This window comes from Mytilus galloprovincialis, chromosome 13 (genome assembly GCF_965363235.1).
Source record: "Mytilus galloprovincialis chromosome 13, xbMytGall1.hap1.1, whole genome shotgun sequence".
NCBI lineage: Eukaryota > Metazoa > Mollusca > Bivalvia > Mytilida > Mytilidae > Mytilus > Mytilus galloprovincialis.
This window is the reverse complement of record NC_134850.1, coordinates 24,537,629-24,553,565: the sequence shown is the minus strand read 5'-3', so window position 1 is coordinate 24,553,565 and position 15,937 is coordinate 24,537,629. Positions and strand designations below refer to the sequence as shown.

General features: G+C 31.6%; 1 long non-coding RNA gene across 1 annotated transcript; it reads left to right on the top strand.

Annotated features, from left to right (window-relative positions):
* The first annotated feature begins 299 nt into the window (after positions 1-299).
* LOC143056432 (uncharacterized) lies at positions 300-6,910 on the top strand. The gene is made up of 5 exons (XR_012972337.1): positions 300-441; positions 2,011-2,122; positions 4,464-4,523; positions 5,996-6,049; positions 6,834-6,910. It is a non-coding gene; the product is annotated as an uncharacterized LOC143056432 (long non-coding RNA).
* Positions 6,911-15,937: the final 9,027 nt, after the last annotated feature.

The following is a 15,937-nucleotide window of genomic DNA, read 5'->3' as shown; positions in this document are numbered from 1 at the left end:
TTGTCTCAGAATAATTTCCCCTATAAACCTTTATGTGTAATTAAAGTATACAGTCTTCATCATGTAGGAACTTTTTTTTGAGACAAGTACCGGTCGGAATCAATGCAATTTAAGCATAAAACAAATCCCAATTTAATTTGGAAACATTTTATTTTCTTTATATAGTCGGTTAAATTAGAAAAAAAAAGACATCAAAGACACTCAGTATACTGATAAAAGAAAGAAATTTTATCAAAGTATATCATATTTTGAAATGGGTGAAAAGGTTCTTAACATAACTTGAATTAGTTGTAGGACGAGTTTTTTCTACGTCAGTTCTCCATTGTGAAGACCAGCAGAGTTGTAATCGTCACGTTCGAGATAACCCAATTCCTGTCGAAGTCATTAAATCTTTGTTCGACATGAAGGCGGTATTTTGTCTTTTCCTATTGACATCTATTGGTAAGAACGTTTTTTTCAATGATAAATTAGGCTATAATAATAAAATAATATATAAAAAAACATTAACTAATACAGAATATTATGTAAATTTATACAATATATCATAATTATTTGTATGTGGAAATTGTATGTCCATTTTCTTTGGTACATTACAAATGTGTTCGTTTAAAAATCGCATTATATCATAATTTCGGATGTTGGGACATTTATGATATGCTAATGACAAAAAAAACTCAGTGGGCTAATTTTGCGTGTATCAGGTCACCAACGAATCCTCAAAGTGTTCAAATAAGGGTTCTGTAAAGTGCAGGTATTGTGTGACACTCTCTTTACAGGAGCTGATTAAAACTATGCATATGGACATAACGTAGAGAGGTATTTCGTCACCCCACATAGCCAAAGAGAAATCTAATTTCTTTTAAATGGTCAATCAAAAACATTCTCAGCAAACACAGCTACATGTTTTTGTGTAAATATAATTTTTATCAGTAAATGTGTTAGAAGCAAAAAAATTGAAATTAATCTCATAATAATCCTAGGCAATAGGCAATGAGATAACGCATATGCAGTAAGTATATTGCCTAAATAGTGTTAAGCATTAATCTTAATCCTAAGATTTAAACTAAAATCCTCCAAATTATGTCCTGGCATTAATGTAATTGCCTAAAATTAAATTGATCATAAATAGAAAGATATTTGTTCAATGTTTAAATACATTTTGTACTTCATAAAAAAAACGAAATTTGTATGTCAATAACAGGGAAAAAAATCATACGTAAAATATTGATGCTTAAACATATGCTACATCAGATTTCAGGAAATTAGCCTAATGCCTTGAAATTTCAGGCAATAACTTAATGTCTAGGCGTTAGCTTACTGCATAGGATTTAACCCCAGTGCGCCTAATTTCACTTATTGCCACTAACATATTCATGTGAATATGCTGCAAATTCTTCTATTCCTTTGTATAAACTATCATTCCTTAAAGCTCATAACATATATTATCTTAACTCCTATATATTTCTCGGAATGTGATTGGTTAAAAGCGTCCGCATGAAGACCGTGTATATTTGATATTAGGTTAGTAGGGAGGCGGGGCTTATTTCATACTCGGTTAGTAGTGGAGTTACGTCCCTTTATATTCCATATTATGTAGTAGAGAGTCGGGGCTTATTTCATACACGGCTAGTAGTGGTGTTACGTCCCTTTATAAAAACAAAACGGAATTGAGAAAAAATCTTAAAGGTTTCAACAGACGAAGCAATTGATGATTAAGATTGAAATAAATTCATTAAACACATTTAAACCTAACAATTTGTTATCGTTGGCTATTGTTTTTGTAGGATTAATGGAATCAGTTTCTTAATGCTAACAGTATTAAAGACTGGCTTGCTCATTTTGATAGATCACATGTCTAAATTTTACAAGTTAAGATAGTCGGTAAGATAAATTCGTTACATAGTGTGCTAGTGACGTAATATTTACTGATCCCATATATACCGTATTAGTTTACTAGCACACTATGCAACTAATAATATGTACATGTATTGTTTTGATATAAATTTTCAGTTTCCGTAGGTGGCTTACTAATTACGGAACCATGTTCGGAGGTTATATTTGACTGTATTGATGACCCATGTGCGGTAATAAAATGTGACGCATATCCCCATGCGAATTGCAAGTGGGTATACATGTATTTTAACAGAAGTGTCTATTCCTGTGTTTACAATACTATAAAAATAATAACTTAAGATTCGATGATTCCATCTCAATGAGACAACTCTCTACCAGAGACCATATATAACAACAATAAGCAAAACAAAATAAATTACTACAAATGTATATATGTAGTTCATCATTTTGCGTTTTTGAATCCAAAAAATACGATGTTAAACTACATACCAAAAAATATAGGAATCATTTTTGATTAGAAGATTTTCAGCTCTACCTAATTTTGCAAAGAAGGAGTCGATCATTCTGACTATCCACATATATTTTAATAGTATTTAGAAGAAAAGTTATTCATGTCTTCAATTATTGCTACATATATTTTACATAGTGTAAATTGTTGGTTAAGTTATTTCTCTAATTCCTACTCGAGTTATCCTATACCTGACCTGGTAATTATTTTGATTTAGGGATTAAGAACCTTTCTTTAACCATGTGTATTACGAACTTTTCAAACTGCAATAGTAACAGCAAAGATAATGAATAATAGATATGGGCCAAGTTGTACATATACCAAGGGGGGATTTCGTGCAAAGTTTTTTTTTATAGTGTCATTGCATTAAATAGAATCAGGTGATTTTGAGGCAAATAAAATCAAGATTGTCGTAGAAAATCCACAGACTTTAATACAGAATGTTTTGTTAAATTTTAAACATAGATTTATTATGTGCTAGCTTTTATTGTTCACAAAAAGTCCTAAACAACCTTTAAATCAAAACAAAACGTCGTGCGGAGTCACTTAAGTCAAGTGCACTCCAGAAGGTGTACTTGCATTGGTCCATATTCATATTTGTTTCAGCTAATATATAAATTTACAAATTTATGGCCAGCTGAAGGACGCCTCCGGGTGCGGGAATTCTCGCTACACTGGTGACCTTCTGTTGTTGTTTTTTCTATTGTCAGGTTGTTGTCTCTTTGATACATTCCCCATTTCCATTCTCAATTTTATTGTTTTAAGGAAATTATTGTTTACCAAGCACTGAATTGCCAAATATGAGAGTGTGAGAGAAAGGATGTCGATTTTCTACAAAAATATAGGTTTTATTTGCCACAAAATCCCCTTTTTCTAATAAATGCCATGCAACAATAGAAAATAAAGCTTTGCACGAAGTTTCCTCTTTGAATGTGTTCTAAATGGCACAACTCTATTATTCATTATCTTTGCTGTTTTGATACTATTGCAGGTTAAAAATAATATAATTCACAAGGCTACAGAAGAGATCATAAACCTTAATCATCGTGTGAATCGTTTGATCTCAGTTCTTCGTTGGTCAACATTCGATTATGACGTGCAATTTGCTTGCTATATTTCTGAATTTCCTATTGTAACGACATGTCTGATGACGTTACATAGAAAGAAAAATAATTTGCAGATCATTTCTGATGATTTAGAAAAGAAGGAATAAGTTTGCCCGCATATTGTTTAAAAATCATCAGAGAAACAGATTTTACCACTAAATCCCGTATAATTCGATTTTTCTACTCTCGACAGTTAACTTTTAAACATCTTAAACGATCAGCGATCAGTTTTAAATGTGAATGTTTAACTGTCTCGGTTGGATAAATTTAATTTCACACTAGATAGATGCAGTGGTAGAATCTATATTTCTAGGGCTAATTTAGTATGTTTTTAATTTTCCAACGTGAATTCAATCTTTATGCTGTTTGCGACATTTTGGTTGAATTTTGAACTAGGATAAGCGGATATACTAGTATCTAGGATTTGATGAAGCGGAGGGGAGTCTGGTTGCTTATTTTAAACAGTTAGTACCATATATTGTAATATGTTAGTCTAAAATCAATTACGACCCCAGGTAGTGCAAACCGACTATTACCTTTCGCAATTGTTCTTCGCACACCTTGATATTATATGAACATAACAATCAGACATTGTCTATAGCTTTTATTTCTCTAAAGTTTATGTCTCACCAAATTGATTAAAAAAATTAGAATGAAAATGGGGAATGTGTCAAAGAGACCACAATCTGACAACAGAGAAAAAAAGTTAACCGAAAAACACCAATGGGTCTTCAACAGAGCGAAAAAATCTCGCACAAAAAGGCGTGTTTCAGCTGACCCATAAACAAAAATGTGTTCTAGTTCAGTGTTAATGGTGGCCCTACTGACTAAACTTCAAAACATAAAAATGAACAAAAATTTAAAAAAAATCATACACGACTAACAAAGGATAAAGGTTCCTGACTCATGTCAGGCGCAAAAAACTCGACGGAGTTAGACATATTTTGTGAGATCTCACCAATTTGATTTATGCCTCCATTTATATTGCTTTTCAGAAGTAACTACTGTGGCGGATGTACCGCAGATTTCTATGTACATTACCACTGGGTCAATTGGTAAGTTCGTGAAGTTTATGCTCACTTTGTAAACCGGCTGGAATTTTAATTTCCTTCATATACCAGCCGATACGTGATTTAGTCAAATTTAGAGATAGTTTCTGCAAGATTGCATTTACGATTTGAACTGGAGCATTAACCTTAAAATTGAGAATGGAAATGGAGAATGTGCCAAAGAGACAACAACCCGACCATAGAAAAAAACCCACAGCAGAAGGTCACCAACAGGTCTTCAATGTAGCGAGAAATTCCCGCACCCGGAGGCGTCCTTCAACTGGCCCCTAAACAAATATATACTAGTTCGGTGATAATGAACGCCATACTAATTTCCAAATTGTACACAAGAAACTAAAATTAAAATAATACAAGACTAACAAAGGCCAGAGGCTCCTGACTTGGGACAGGCGCAAAAATGCGGCGGGGTTAAACATGTTTGTGAGATCTCAACCCTCCCCCTATACCTCTAGCCAATGTAGAAAAGTAAACGCATAACAATACGCACATTAAAAAAAATTCAGTTCAAGAGAAGTCTGAGTCTGATGTCAGAAGATGTAACAAAAGAAAATAAACAAAATGACAATAATACATAAATAACAACAGACTACTAGCAGTTAACTGACATGCCAGCTCCAGACTTCAATTAAACTGACTGAAAGATTATGATTTCATCATATGAACATCAGGCACAATCCTTCCCGTTAGGGGTTTAGTATCATACCATCATAGCATATATGAGAAGAACATAACCCGTGTCATGCCAACAACTGGTTTTTGAATAAATGTGTTTAGTTCCGATGCAAAGACCCTATAAGTGAATCAATATTAACGCCAAAATATGCAATCTTTAATGACCTGACAACAGTCTCGTAACTATATCCCTTTTTAATAACTTAAAACTAATAATTAACTATTCAAACATAAACAATCATATTAAATGACACTTGTTCTCATAATGTGTTAGAAAATTGGAGGGAAGTACATTGCATAGCTTCAACAACATATAACTGTGGAAATATCTCGAAATTGTTTCAGCACTACGCCGGCCCAAGTTCTAATATGTAAAAATGATTCAATTTGATATGAATGCTTGGTTGCTGTGTTGTGTACATTCAATTACAAATATATTAAATGTATAAGTGTAGATATCATGTTTGATATGTTTATGCAAAAACGGCTATATCTACCAGACAAAATTGGGACCTGATTATTTTTCTGTAATCATAATAAATCTGAATAAAATATGTTTACTGGGTATACAGAACGAAACATAAACAATCATATTAAATGACACTTTATAAATTATATAAGTCCGTAGCTATTTGTTTTGTTTTTTTTTTTCATTAAAAGAACTAAAGCTAAACATGTGGAAGCTACATGTATAACTGGATAGATACCGAAAAATGTTGCGATTTTCATGTTCAAATGTTTGAAATAAATATAATTTTAGACGTGATTTTCATTTTCTTTTTCAGCACAAAGGCAGCACCATCGAACTGAGATTGGATGCAGAACATATATATATATTTGTATATTAAAGTTGATGTTTACGTGGCTGTTAATTATTAGTTTTAACATAAACAAAACATATTATCTTAGTTCAAGGTTTACTGTTTTGGGAATACGTATCTGATTCTTTTTGTCGAATCTATTGATTTCGGTCCTGAAAACAAACTTAAAATCCATTGGATGTTTGCTGTTTACTTATTGGTAATGAAGTCTTTACTGCATGTTTTTTTATTAGTTTTAATTGGCTCTGAACCTGCTGTCAGTAACTGCAAGTACTCTAGCTCATAGTAAAATTAAAATGAAAACGACATATCTGTATAAGAGACAACAAGCCAACAAAAGAATTAACACAGACGTGAATGGGGTTTCATACATATGGCAATTTTATTTTATAGTTATTTTAAAATAAAAGTAATCTAAATTGATTAAATTTAGTCTAACTACTATGTACCTAAATATTGGCCTTGGTGGCCAAGTGGTCTAAGAAGTGCATCTACCGTATACCTAGCCTGTCAACACTAAAGTTATGAGTTCTCGCTAGTATGCAGAGTTCTTATGTGTATCACTAGGGCTGAGTATGTTGTTTTTATACGATTGTCGTTTCATTTTTATGTTTTAACGTAGTACTACCATTGTCCGAAATATATAGATGATGTTTGCAAGTGGACTTCGATGAGTGGTCAATACATCTTTAATTTAACATTGTTAGTTTAATATGTAGACAAAAACATCTCTGGAAACTATCAAATGTCAAATAGATAAAAGCAGATGCTTAAAATGTTTATATATATTTTTTTATTTCAGTCACGCAACACTACCAATCGTATAGCAAGGAGAACATTGAGGATGCATACATGTATGCATTGAATAAGCGTCTAGTAACAATGACATGATACAGTATATTGTATCCGATATGCAGTAGCTATCAAAAGATCAAGATATTTTGCTTTGTTTTCCTTATTTATTTCAACAAAGTAACTGGCAATGAGAAAGTTTTAGAAAAAAAATGGATGTACAAGAACCTAAGCAGATAAAGAGCTATTAGACCAAAATGGACCTAAAATTTATAATAGTCATATCAACCTAAGGTTAAGTTTGTCAGAGAGAGTTGATACCTTAGTTTCTTTATAAGTTCTTAATTCATAAACAGACAATTTAAAGGGATGGTACATGTAGCGACGGATGCGTATGGCTACATTAAGGTATATGTATTTCATCTTCCAAATAGTAGCTCTATTTCTATTAAATGTTGTTCATGTATTCGTTCATAAGAAAGTATCTCCAAACTTTTCTTATACGGAAAATGGGGATTATAGGAACCTTCCTCTTCCTTCCTGTTCTTTCATTAATAAAATTCCGATTTAAAAATCTATTCGTAGAAACTAAAACTTATCGTCTGGTAAATGTACATACATGATGAAAGGTCAGAGACTTTTATAGCTGAATATATGATATGAATTTTACTCATTGTTGGAGGTCGTACGGTGACGTATGGTTGCTCAAATCCGATTCCTTTATTGTCGAATTGTCAATCATACCACATCTTTTGACTTTATAAACATACTACAAATCTTATTTGTCGATATCAAAAGTTAATAAAATGGATATGTGTGATAATGTTATTGTACGTGTAAATGAAAGCATCCCAACATCAGAAAACAACGAAAATTGGTAAAAACAGTTTTAGGGAATATGAAAGTGTCCAATGTAAAGTTTCAAATTGCCTCAACATTGATTGCAAAAAAATAGACGTATAAGTTCTGCTTTAATGTATTTAGGAAAAATAGATAACAAATGATTTACTGTAATTGTCTCTTCTTACTTGACATTTTATTTTGAGTTGACTATACAAAGTACGGGGGGTTACATTTAAATAAATAAGAAATATTGGTTCGTAGGACATACGTCGTTGGTGAATCGCTAAACTAAAGCTAAAAAATCAAAAAAACAAAAATAAGATTTCTTCATCTATAATATAACATATAAAGAACATGTCACGCTCAGCATTGCTCCTGAGTTCGTGAGTACATTTAACACAACTAAAGATATGGGTATCACTGAATTTCTACATAATCAATGAAAGTTCAGCAGAAAAAAAATCATCATTATTTTATTTTTAAACATTTTATTCCCTTCCTATAGTGAGCTAACCTGGTAATAAGAAATCAATCAAAACAATAAGTAAAAAAGATAAAAAGTCAAATCACTAAAAAACTAAATTGCGAGGAAAATTCAAAACGGAAAATGGCAAAATCAAAAGCTCAACCACATAAAACGATTGAGCAACAACTGTTATATTCCTGACTTGGTACAGGCATTTTCAAAGTAAGGAATTTTATCATAGTATGACTAGGTAAAGTTATAGCTTAAGATAACTTGAATTAGTTTTAGGACAATAATTTCTACTTGTCGTCAGATCTTCATTGTGTAGTCCAATTGAGGTTAATCGTCACGTTCGAGATAACCAAATTCCTGTCGAAATGTCACACTTAACATTTTTTCAACATGAAGGCGGTACTTTGTCTTTGCCTTTTGGCTTCTATTGGTAAGAACGTTTAATAATGAATAATTTAGCTATAAAATTTAAAAAATAACTTAAAAAAAACAATAATTAAGAATTTCAAAGTATATGTATTTTTATACTGTATATCATAATTATTTGTGACGGAAATTGTCGATTCACATCCTTTGGCTATCTCCGAAATAGTGGTCACGTTGCTTCGCTAAATTATCACTAATGTTAACGTTGCGTAGCAAAGAAAACGTTGCCACTGTTTCGGAGTTTGTTCCTTTTGTATATTAAAAATTAAATATTTTTGTAATCGAAATTATCATAATTCCGGATGTACATGACTCTGGAATACCAATCTATCCGATCATTAAATAAAAAAAAAATAAACATTAAAATTATTTAATGATATTTTTTGGTATGTACATTGTAGTAAATAATATTGATTATCGGCTTAAACTCTGACTTAACATTTTATTTAAAGACACTTACGTATTCAAAACGAAAATGACCATAAGTCGCTCCTCTCTTCATCGACGAAATATCTATGAAAACAATACACTCTTTTGGAAAATCTTGAACAATAAATATCATACACAATTAATCGTTTTCCATACAACCAAATTATTTCAATTGACCTGTCCTGAGTTTTGGCAACATTCCTGGATCTGAAGTTTTCAGTGCTCGTGGTTTTTTTCACTTGTGGTCTGTTTGATATTTTTCGTTTTTGTCAAGCCTGTCAGTTTCGACGTATGAGTTTTCAATGTCCCTTTCATGTATCTTCCGTCGTTTTTTATATGGATAGGTGTTTAAATTCTAAGCACCATATGTAGTTCAGGCGATGTTTTTATCCATTCGGTATGATATCCCTAAAATCAAAAGTATTTTCGTAAGTGTTCGTTATTCTGACATCGGACTCGGACTTCTCTTAAACTGAGTTTTACTGTGCGTATTGTTATGCGTTTGTTTTTTCTACATTGGTTAGAGGTATAGGGGGAGAGTTGGGATCTCAAAAAAACATGTTTAACCCCGCCGCATTTTTTATAAATTGTGACTTGGGTGGAGAGTTGTTTGATTGGCACCCATACCACATCTTCTTATATCTATGTTCCGTGTGAGCTAAGGCTCCGTGTTGAAGACCTACAAATGTACATTTATAACATGGTTTACTTTTACAATTTGTGACTTGATGTAGAGTTGTCTCATCGGCACTCATACCACACTTTCTTATATCTATGTTCATGAATATAGATATAGGAATTAGTGCCAATGAGACAACTCTTCATCTAAGTCACAATTTATAAAAGTAAACCATTATAGGTCAAGGTACGGCCTTCAACACGGAGTCTAGGCTCACACCGAACAGCAAGCTATAAAGGGCCCTAAAAATTACTGGACTAGTGTAAAAACATTCAAACGGGAAAACCAACGGTATAATTTAAATAAAACCCTTATGAACCACATAGACAGACGACAACACTAAAAATCAGATTCCTGACTTCGGACAGGTGCAAACCATTGCAGCGGGATTAAACGTTTTAATGGTACCAAACCTTCTCCTTTTTCTGCAACAGTAGTATAACACAACAACATAGAAAGACACACAATAAAATATCAATTGGAATGACTTAACTCAATCAAAAAACGAAGTGACATATTAAATAAACACCCAATGAACGAATAAATTTGATCAGTGATACAATGTAAATACAGAGTTAATAAAAATAAGGGATGCATTATTAAAGTAAAAGTATAAAACTGAACACTGTGAAATGTTAAACAGTTTAGAAAATCACCAACTTTAAAAAAAACATTACGTCATATTTTACACAGTAAGGTAAATGAAAATATTTTTGTTGTTAGTATACTTCTTCTATTGTCTATATGATCTTCCGTTTATGAATACAGAGATGTATGGTTGTGATATTGATTTTCAGTTTCCGTGAGTGGCTTATTCTTGAAGGAACCATGTTGTAACTGATTTGTCATTTCTTAAGGCTCATAACATGTATGTATATGTATGATTATGATATTAATTTTCAGTTTCAATAAGCGGCTTATCCTTGAAGCAACCATGCAACGGGATTGTGTTTAACTGTTTTGTTGAACCATGTGCGGTATCAAAATGTGACGCTTATCCACATGCGACATGCACGTATGTACATGAATTTGTTTGTTAGCTTTTTGGTCATGAATGTTTGTCTCTAATATTTAATTAACTGTGCATTTGTATTCAGATATCGCAGATCAAATTTATTCGTTCATTGTTTAATCATACGTTTTTTGATTGAGTTAAGTCTGCCAATTGATATTTTATCGTATGTTTTTCTTTGTTGTGATGTTATGCTATTGTTTCAGAAAAAGGGAGAAGGTTTGGATCCATTAAAACGTTTAATCCCGCTGCAAATGTTTGCACCTGTCCTAAGTCAGGAATCTGATGTACAGTAGTTGTCGTTTGTTTATGTAATATATACGTGTTTCTCGTTTCTCGTTTTGTTAATATAGATTAGACCGTTGGTTTTCCCGTTTGAATGGTTTTACACTAGTAATTTTGGGGCCCTTTATAGCTTGTTGTTCGGTGTGAGCTAAGGCTCCGTGTTGAAGGCCGTACTTTAACCTATAATGGTTTACTTTTTAAATTGTTATTTGTATGGAGAGTTGTCTCATTGGCACTCACACCACATCTTCCTATATCTATGTATTATATATAACATTAACGGTACCAATGTTTCTGCACCAGATGCACATTTCGACAATAAAATTGTCTCTTCAGTGATGCTCGAGGCCAAAATATTTGAAAATCAAAAGCTTATTAGAAAGACGAAGAGCTAAAATCCAAAAAGATACAAAAAGTATAACCAAAGCCCGTGAAGTAATTAGAGCTTTGCATGAGGGAGACACATTCCTAAGTTTAAAATAATTATTTAAATTTTTTAACAGAAAAATTTGATAACAAAAAAATCCGTATTTTGAAAATACGGATTTTTTTGTTATCAAATTTTTCTGTTAAAAAATTTAAATAATTAATTAAATTACACATTACATTGCAAAAATGATCAATTACACTAATTACACATTACACAGTTTTTGAAATGTAATTATTTAAATTACAATTACTTTACTTAAGTAATTAATTAAATTACACATTACATTTCATCATATTTTTTAACAATATTATACATAAAATTGAGAATGAAAATGGGGAATGTGTCAAAGAGACAACAACCCGACCAAATAAAAAACAACAGCAGAGGGTCACCAACATACATGTGTAAAATATTCATGTAATCATAGTTTAAGGGTTGCAATTGATAATCATTAGTTATTTTAATGTTTTGTCATTTAGTCTGAATCTCTCTTGTCTGAACACTTTGACAGCAATTTTAATAGTCTTTCGACAGGAACATATCTGGCAGATATTGCTTGATCAGAAGATCATCACATTGATAGGAGAGGGAATTTGTTCCTATTAACTTGTCAATACATCAAGGTGTATTTTGACATCTCAAGTGAAGTCATTTAAATTAACATAATTCAATAAAGAAATTATAAATAAAAAAAAAAAAAATTTTACTTTAAAAATATTGAAAAGTGTTTTTATGATATGATTTTTTTTTAACAATATCCCATTTTACAATATTTTAGTTAAGACCTGATATAGGTGAATTACATGTAATTATCACGATGCCAGTCCTTAAGAGGACCCCCTAATCCCTTATGTTGTTGTAATCTAATTATCAAATGTTGGAGAAACGTGACTAAACCCTAATTTTTAGTACAAACAATGTATATATAAATGTCTAAATATTAGCAATATTTTGCTAATTAGATGAAATACATGTAATAGTGGCATTGCCCCTGGACATTTTAATCTGATTAGTTGCTGTTTGTTTTCATTGCTGTTAATTTTTATTTCTATAATCCTTTGTGTATACTAATTTGACAAAATGATTGTGTGCAGTGATTTTAAATTCTAAAATGAAGTATCTAGGAATGATTTTTCAAAGTGACACATTTTTTTTGTTTTTGTTTTAGAAGGTGATTAATTACTTATCAATCTATTTAGTTAAAAGATCTTTCTTAAAAACTGAACAACACAAATATTTGATCCTCAAATTTTTTTTAAATTATAATTTTAGTCTATTCAAAATAATTTTGTCATGTATGTAGGTCAAATAAATAATATAAAAACTTCAGAATGAATTACAGACTTTATATATTAAAAAAGTATGTGATATCAATATTTGAAAAATAAATATAATTTTACAATTTATATTATTAAACACAAATCCTTATCTTTAACACCAATAAAGTACATGTAATTGAAATGTAATTCAAAAGTAATTAAGCATTACATGCTTTTTTCAATGTAATTAATTAAAGTACCATTACATGTAATTAAAAAAATGCTCAATTACACATTACATTCAATTACATGGAAAATTGTAATGCATTACACTTAATTACCATTACATTTTCAATTACCTCATCCCTGGTATTTTCATACCAGTACCTAAGTAGTGACTTTTGGGCTGCTAATACCCTCGGTGACTAACAGTCAACCAGCAGAGAAATTAACAAAAGTGTCTATAACTGTATTCCTGTATTTACGTTACTATGAAAATAATAAGATGCGATGAGTCCATCTCAATGAGAGAACTCTTGAGACCCAATTACGTTAAAGTTAGCACTTTTAGGCCAACAAACGGCCTTCAACAATGAGCCAAACAAAATAGCTTACTACGATATTCAATGTATATTTCATTATTTTGTATTATTGTATCCAAAAATGATGTTAAACTACTGTAACAGACAAAAAAATACAGGTTTCGGTTTTGTTTTGTAGATTTTCGGCCTACTCACTATTTACTGATAGTCTTGAAAGAAAAACATTGCACAGAAGACGTACTAGACCTATCTTTCTGTCACATGATCCAAACATTTTTTTTACAGTATTTAGATGAAGAATTATTCACATCTCTAGTTGATACACAGATTTTACATTATGTAAATTGTTGGTAAAGTTATGTCTAGGGCCAATTCAGTATGTTATAATTGTTTGAACGTTAATTCCATCTTTATACTATGAGCGACATTCTGGTTGAATTTTTATGTAGGATAGATATGTATCTAGAATTTGATAAGGGAGGAGGGGAGGTTAAGAATATGGAGTTAGTACCATACATGTATGTTGAAATATGTTAATCTATTACAATCCGTTTCATTACAAACGTAAATAGTTTACACCGAGTATTGTCTTTCGCAATTGTTCTTGGCATACCATGTTTATATAATATGATCATAACAATCAGAGTCTATATTGTTTTTTCTTCTCTTAGTTGTATGTCTAACCAAATTTATTTATGCATTCATTCTAATATTATTATTTTTAGAGATAACTACTGTGGTGGATGTCACGCAGATTTCTATGTAGGGTCACACAAGGTCAATTGGTAAGTTCGTGAAGTTTATTTTCACTTTAGGAAACTGAGCGAATTGAATATCCTGGATACATCAACATGTAGTTACTTGATTTAGTAAAAGGAGTAGGTCCAGTAAGACCCTTTTTTGGCCCCAAAATATAGCAGTTTTACAAAATTGTTAAAATGTAAACTTTTAGTTATTTATTGGATAGTAGAATGGTTCTGCTACATAAATATGGGCTGTTTTTGACAATACAAGGCACATTTATTGGGTACTAGCACCATTACATCATGCTAAATTACTGAAATCTTCCAAATTCCAGCATTTTAGTTAAATTTTAGACGGTTTCCGTGTGAAACGAAAGTGGCCGCATTCGTGTTCATCCAAAATATTGAAATGGAAGTTGTGTTTGATAATAATACATAACATATATAAAGATTGAGGATGAACACGGATGCGGCCACTTTCGTTTTTGACAAAAATCATCTGAAAAGTGACATTTTTTCGCATATTTGGTAGATTTTTCATATTTGAGCTTGAATCGGATCGTTTTTAATGACTAAATAAGTTAAAATCTTTCACATAAATTAATTGAATCATATGAAATAGACACTTGAGTGTTTAAAAAGTGGTCAAAATCTTTCGTCAGATGAAACTGAAATTTGAGGCCAAAATCGGTCCAAGAAAAAACATAAAAGTAAAGTCATTGTTTATTCCATTCAATTGGTAGATGCCAAAACGGCTATTTCTATAAGACAAGTTTGGAACATGATAAGTCTTCTGCAATCATAAAATGGAAATAAATACAATATGTTTACAAGGTATAGTTTTTTATTTTTTTATTTAGATTAATAATAAAAAAAACACTGAGCTAAACAATTTGAAGCAATGACTGAATAAATGCCTACACACATTGAGATGTTTATGTCCGAATGTTTGAAATAAAAATAATTTAGATGTGATTTTCTTTTCAGCACAAAGACAGCACCATCAAGCTAAGATTGGATGCACACGACTGATTCCTTATTTGTATATTAAAGTTGTTGTTTACAGGGCTGTTCGTTATTAGTTTTAGGGGCCTCGGTGTTCTAAATAGTTCTACTACTTTAATCACTTGACTCTCAACACTGAGGTTGTGAGATCGAACCCCGCTCATACGGATGCACTCGACTCCAATCGTAATTGACTAGCATTGTTAGTTTTCCTATAGAAGTTCGGAGGTATTACGGGAACTCCGGGTTCCTCCACCAATAAAAACTGACTGCCACGAAATAGCCCAACACGTGGCGCTTAAAAGTGACGCTGTAACACCAACAATCAACAATCAGCTCATTATTAGTTTTAACATATACAAAACATATTAACTTAGTTTAAATTTCACTGTTTTCGAAATACGTATCTGATCCGATATGTCAAATCTATTGGTTTCGGTTCTTAAAAACAAACTTACAATCCATTGAATGTTGAGTGTGTACTTATTGATAATTTAGTCTTAAATGCATGATCTTTTGTATTAGTTATTAATTTAAGCATTGAACTAGCTCTCAGTAACTGCTGGTAATACTCCAAGAGCATGTACGTAGTGTCTTTTTGTTGTACAAGTATCAGTCCAGGTCCACTCTGTGTTTTTGTAAGATGTATTTCAATTTGTATCCAACTGATTAGTTGAGCCTTTTTTATCTGATTATTATAGTTTGTTCTCATGTTGTAATGTTACGCTATACTGTCCCATGTTGAGGAAGGGTTGGGCGTCCGCTATCATGTTTAACCCCGCCACATTCGGTATGTGCCTGTTCCAAGTCAGGAGCCTGTAATTCAGTGGTTGTCGTTTGTTGCTGTGTTACTTATTTGTTTTTCATTTATTATTTTTTACGTACATTATGCCGTTTGGTTTCTCGTTTGAATTGTTTTACGTTTGTCATTTCTTAGCCATTAATACATTGAAGATGACTATGCGGCATGGGCTTTTCTCATT